Raw genomic sequence first — 6,661 nt, 5'->3', positions numbered from 1 at the left:
TGGTACCGTACTCCGAGCCCTGTATCTGTCAACCTTATGCCCAATGGCTTAACCACGACAACACCGAGGCTGGTCTTGTTGACTCTTTTTCTCTACGCGATACACAAGGGAGATCACTGTGTGGATTAAAAAAAACTTCACTAAAATTGCATGTAAACAACACCGGCGATAAGTCATTCGATCTGTCTTTCCAACAAATAAAACAAAACAAAAGCTACGGCCATATATCGACTTCCGGAAAATTACATATGTATACCCCTATTTTTCAACAGTTGTTGTCTACGGCCATACCACGTTGAAAGCACCGGTTCTCGTCCGATCACCGAAGTTAAGCAACGTCGGGCCCGGTTAGTACTTGGATGGGTGACCGCCTGGGAACACCGGGTGCTGTAGACACTTTTTTACTTTTTTATTTTTAATTATAATTGTTATTATTATTATTATTATTATTATTATTATTTGTCTTTTAATGATTTTATTATTGTTATTATGGATGGGGTGTTTTTTTAAGTACACTCCGAGTAAGAATGAAGTGAGCACACACTTATTTACAGAATACATTTCCCTGCAATCACTGTCACTGGTGATAGTGTTAGTGTGTTTGTTGTTGGAAAAAAAATCATCTGGGAAATGTTTTGAAAGAAATTTTATTTCATCTAGTATCACAGTGTCCAGATTCCTTGTGCTTGAAACATGTATGGGGTACCTGTAAAGAAAAACAAAATACTCAATTTTGTGCGCAACTAGGGTAGTCATAGACGCTACTCGTTAACTGTGAAATTAGCAGCTTAACTCCCATTGTTTTCTTATTTAATTTAAGGATGAGGGGTGGTAGTATTTACATGCGTGGTGTATATGTTGGTGTTGTTGTTTTTTTGTTTGTGGTTGTTGGGTTTTTTAAAATTATTTTTCAAGATTTATTAAAAAAACACTCAGATACATTATAATGTGTAACAAGAGGACATTTTCAAATACATAATTAACACACATGACACGAACAGGCGTCAACATAGAAGTATCTACAATTAACATAGAACACAAGATATGCAAACAAAATGGCTAAAAGGTGCGGCGAAACATCAGTTCACTAGACTAGATAATGTTTTAATAAATATAGCTAGTTTTTTCTAATAATGGTGCATTACATGACAGCATACCTTTCATTTTAAAAACGTTTTATATATATTGTTTTATATATTTTATTCTAATGTTTTCAATGTTATCATTTTTACAATTGAATAAATACTGGTACTTATCTCCAATATCAGTATTACAAAGAAGTTTGCATATTCTATTTTCTCTAGGAATGTTAAACCATCTGCCAGTTTCGATTGGTAATCTCAAATTTGACGTGCGCAATTTAGTTATCCAGCATCTATTTTGGTACGATAATCTCGACGAATAGGTTTCGAAATAAAATTCTGTTTTAAATCATGTATAAAATTGACCCCTAGAAGAGTTTGTAATATCCGAGAATCACTGTTGTATAATTGATTGCAGAGGTTTTGTTTCAATTCTTGTTTATACAATTTGAAATCATTATTTTGATTGGTATAGTTGTACCCCACTCCCGTGTTATCGAAATACTTTTTATGAATTTCAACCATTTAAATTGATTTCTTTCACCACTGTTTAAAGAAAACATTAATTTACATAAAATACTTCTAAGTTTATTTTCGTCTTTAACCAGTTTACTCCAAAATGACACCATTCGTAACATTACTTGTATTTCTAAAGGGAACCTTCCTATCTCTCCATATACCATAAAATTTGAAGTACTTACTTTTTCTTTACCTTAAAAATGAGATGACTTTTTTCTATTATTTGTAAATTTTTATAACCCCAAATTTCTGATCCATATAATAAAATCGGTTCAAACAGTTTGCTTTTTCAGATGTTGCTTTTCATTAGAAAATGTGTGAAAATCATATTTTCACGAATTGCGAAGCAATGAGTGAAAATATGGTTTTCACACATCACGAGTTGACATAAAAATCGTATTTGAAAAACCCCATGAAATAGCCTCTATATATTTCACTAAATCCCTGTTGACTTTGCGGAGGTCAAAGTTCGTTAACAAACGACAAACAATTGCGTGACGTCATCTATCTGTCATTGTAATTATAGTTAGGCGGCGTATCGCTTAGTGGATACAGCTCTCGTCTGAGATACGATGGGTCGTTCGATGTGGATGAACACGGGCTACCCCCAATCCCAGGCAAGGTCCCACGACATTGCAATTGAAGGCATGGGATGTAAATAATGCTGTTGTTCAATTAATATTAATATTGAGAGACAGAGACACACACACACAGAGAGAGAGAGAGAGAGAGAGAGAGAGAGAGAGAGAGAGAGAGAGAGAGAGAGAGAGAGAGAGAGAGAGAGAGAGAGAGAGAGAGAGAGGCGACATATTTTATCTCACAATTAGTTACGAAATGACTGTCATCCATTAAAGGATAATTAATGAATCTATGTGCCCTAGTGGTGTCGTTAAACCAAACACATTTTTACTTTTAACTTTGTTTTTAAATACGAGTGTATACATCAGTGTGATAGAATTAATAATAATAATAATAATAATAATAATGGTAATTTAAAAAAGTAAAATATTAAGAAGAAGAAATAATAATACTAAAAGTCACAAAAAACCCGGATCCACAAAAACCTGTGATGCCACATTTTTAGTAAATTGGTATTTATTCTACAATCGTGGAATATTGATGCCTAAGAAAGCATAATTTACTAACTACATTTAACATCCTACCATAATATGTTTGTGTGCGCGTGTTCCTGACAGCGGGCGTGTGTGTGTTTGTGTGCATGTCAGTGTGTGCGTGTGCGTGCGTGTGTGTGTGTGTGTGTGTGTGGGGCCGGGCGGATAGCCATTATTACTATATTATTAGTAGGTACATGAACTCCAAATATCGTTACAGCCAAACAGTTAAAGTTTGTTTTGTTCAAGGACACCACTAGAGCACATTGATTTATGAATCATCGGCTATTGGATCTCAAACATTTAGTAATTCTGACACATAGTCTTAGAAAGCGCTCTACATTTTTTTTCTGTTATTAGTAATGTACCTGTTATATGCACCGACCCACAGACAGGATAGCACGTACCACGGCTTTTGATATACCAGTCGTGACGCACTGGCTGGAAAGAGAGATAGCCCAATGGGCCCACCGAAGGGGATCGATCCTAGACCGACGGCTCATCAAACGAGCGCTCTATAACTGTGCTACGTCCCACGCTCCTCAGCCAAAAGAGTGTTACATTGGCTAGAAACGAAATGTAAATATAAAAATAATACCTCCTTGTCCATTACTAAGCTTAATAATTTATTTCAATATTCCAAGTAATTATATGGCAAAAACCAGCGGACTCATTTCATTTCTACTTATTTTCGTGCTTACATCCAATTAAGGTTCAAGCACGCTGTCCTGGGCAAACACCTCAGCTATCTGGGCTGTCTGTCCAGGACAGTGAGTTACTTGTTAATTGTTAGTCAGAGAGAAGTGGGTGTAGTGGTGTTACACCTACCAGTTGAGTCATTAAACCTCACTTCGGGTGCGAGCTGGTACCGTACTCCGAGCCCTGTATCTGTCAACCTTATGCCCAATGGCTTAACCACGACAACACCGAGGCTGGTCTTGTTGACTCTTTTTCTCTACGCGATACACAAGGGAGATCACTGTGTGGATTAAAAAAAACTTCACTAAAATTGCATGTAAACAACACCGGCGATAAGTCATTCGATCTGTCTTTCCAACAAATAAAACAAAACAAAAGCTACGGCCATATATCGACTTCCGGAAAATTACATATGTATACCCCTATTTTTCAACAGTTGTTGTCTACGGCCATACCACGTTGAAAGCACCGGTTCTCGTCCGATCACCGAAGTTAAGCAACGTCGGGCCCGGTTAGTACTTGGATGGGTGACCGCCTGGGAACACCGGGTGCTGTAGACACTTTTTTACTTTTTTATTTTTAATTATAATTGTTATTATTATTATTATTATTATTATTATTATTTCTTTTTTAATGATTTTATTATTGTTATTATGGATGGGGTGTTTTTTTAAGTACACTCCGAGTAAGAATGAAGTGAGCACACACTTATTTACAGAATACATTTCCCTGCAATCACTGTCACTGGTGATAGTGTTAGTGTGTTTGTTGTTGGAAAAAAAATCATCTGGGCAATGTTTTGAAAGAAATTTTATTTCATCTAGTATCACAGTGTCCAGATTCCTTGTGCTTGAAACATGTATGGGGTACCTGTAAAGAAAAACAAAATACTCAATTTTGTGCGCAACTAGGGTAGTCATAGACGCTACTCGTTAACTGTGAAATTAGCAGCTTAACTCCCATTGTTTTCTTATTTAATTTAAGGATGAGGGGTGGTAGTATTTACATGCGTGGTGTATATGTTGGTGTTGTTGTTTTTTTGTTTGTGGTTGTTGGGTTTTTTAAAATTATTTTTCAAGATTTATTAAAAAAACACTCAGATACATTATAATGTGTAACAAGAGGACATTTTCAAATACATAATTAACACACATGACACGAACAGGCGTCAACATAGAAGTATCTACAATTAACATAGAACACAAGATATGCAAACAAAATGGCTAAAAGGTGCGGCGAAACATCAGTTCACTAGACTAGATAATGTTTTAATAAATATAGCTAGTTTTTTCTAATAATGGTGCATTACATGACAGCATACCTTTCATTTTAAAAACGTTTTATATATATTGTTTTATATATTTTATTCTAATGTTTTCAATGTTATCATTTTTACAATTGAATAAATACTGGTACTTATCTCCAATATCAGTATTACAAAGTTTGCATATTCTATTTTCTCTAGGAATGTTAAACCATCTGCCAGTTTCGATTGGTAATCTCAAATTTGACGTGCGCAATTTAGTTATCCAGCATCTATTTTGGTACGATAATCTCGACGAATAGGTTTCGAAATAAAATTCTGTTTTAAATCATGTATAAAATTGACCCCTAGAAGAGTTTGTAATATCCGAGAATCACTGTTGTATAATTGATTGCAGAGGTTTTGTTTCAATTCTTGTTTATACAATTTGAAATCATTATTTTGATTGGTATAGTTGTACCCCACTCCCGTGTTATCGAAATACTTTTTATGAATTTCAACCATTTAAATTGATTTCTTTCACCACTGTTTAAAGAAAACATTAATTTACATAAAATACTTCTAAGTTTATTTTCGTCTTTAACCAGTTTACTCCAAAATGACACCATTCGTAACATTACTTGTATTTCTAAAGGGAACCTTCCTATCTCTCCATATACCATAAAATTTGAAGTACTTTTTCTTTACCTTAAAAATGAGATGACTTTTTTCTATTATTTGTAAATTTTTATAACCCCAAATTTCTGATCCATATAATAAAATCGGTTCAAACAGTTTGCTTTTTCAGATGTTGCTTTTCATTAGAAAATGTGTGAAAATCATATTTTCACGAATTGCGAAGCAATGAGTGAAAATATGGTTTTCACACATCACGAGTTGACATAAAAATCGTATTTGAAAAACCCCATGAAATAGCCTCTATATATTTCACTAAATCCCTGTTGACTTTGCGGAGGTCAAAGTTCGTTAACAAACGACAAACAATTGCGTGACGTCATCTATCTGTCATTGTAATTATAGTTAGGCGGCGTATCGCTTAGTGGATACAGCTCTCGTCTGAGATACGATGGGTCGTTCGATGTGGATGAACACGGGCTACCCCCAATCCCAAGCAAGGTCCCACGACATTGCAATTGAAGGCATGGGATGTAAATAATGCTGTTGTTCAATTAATATTAATATTGAGAGACAGAGACACACACACACAGAGAGAGAGAGAGAGAGAGAGAGAGAGAGAGAGAGAGAGAGAGAGAGAGAGAGAGAGAGAGAGAGAGAGAGAGAGAGAGAGAGAGACATATTTTTTTCTCTCACAATTAGTTACGAAATGACTGTCATCCATTAAAGGATAATTAATGAATCTATGTGCCCTAGTGGTGTCGTTAAACCAAACACATTTTTACTTTTAACTTTGTTTTTAAATACGAGTGTATACATCAGTGTGATAGAATTAATAATAATAATAATAATAATAATGGTAATTTAAAAAAGTAAAATATTAAGAAGAAGAAATAATAATACTAAAAGTCACAAAAAACCCGGATCCACAAAAACCTGTGATGCCACATTTTTAGTAAATTGGTATTTATTCTACAATCGTGGAATATTGATGCCTAAGAAAGCATAATTTACTAACTACATTTAACATCCTACCATAATATGTTTGTGTGCGCGTGTTCCTGACAGCGGGCGTGTGTGTGTTTGTGTGCATGTCAGTGTGTGCGTGTGCGTGCGTGTGTGTGTGTGTGTGTGTGTGGGGCCGGGCGGATAGCCATTATTACTATATTATTAGTAGGTACATGAACTCCAAATATCGTTACAGCCAAACAGTTAAAGTTTGTTTTGTTCAAGGACACCACTAGAGCACATTGATTTATGAATCATCGGCTATTGGATCTCAAACATTTAGTAATTCTGACACATAGTCTTAGAAAGCGCTCTACATTTTTTTTCTGTTATTAGTAATGTACCTGTTATATGCACCGACC

At 35.0% G+C, this 6,661-nt stretch overlaps 2 non-coding genes across 2 annotated transcripts; both read left to right on the top strand.

The window, feature by feature from the left end:
- Window positions 1-277: 277 nt before the first annotated feature.
- Window positions 278-396, top strand: LOC121367020. The gene has a single exon (XR_005957289.1). It is a non-coding gene; the product is annotated as a 5S ribosomal RNA (ribosomal RNA).
- Window positions 397-3,853: 3,457 nt separating this feature from the next.
- LOC121367019 lies at window positions 3,854-3,972 on the top strand. Its single transcript, XR_005957288.1, has one exon. It is a non-coding gene; the product is annotated as a 5S ribosomal RNA (ribosomal RNA).
- The last annotated feature ends 2,689 nt before the right edge of the window (window positions 3,973-6,661 follow it).

This window comes from Gigantopelta aegis, unplaced genomic scaffold (genome assembly GCF_016097555.1).
Source record: "Gigantopelta aegis isolate Gae_Host unplaced genomic scaffold, Gae_host_genome ctg8367_pilon_pilon, whole genome shotgun sequence".
NCBI classification, from domain to species: domain Eukaryota; kingdom Metazoa; phylum Mollusca; class Gastropoda; order Neomphalida; family Peltospiridae; genus Gigantopelta; species Gigantopelta aegis.
This window is presented reverse-complemented; position numbering and strand designations above follow the sequence as displayed.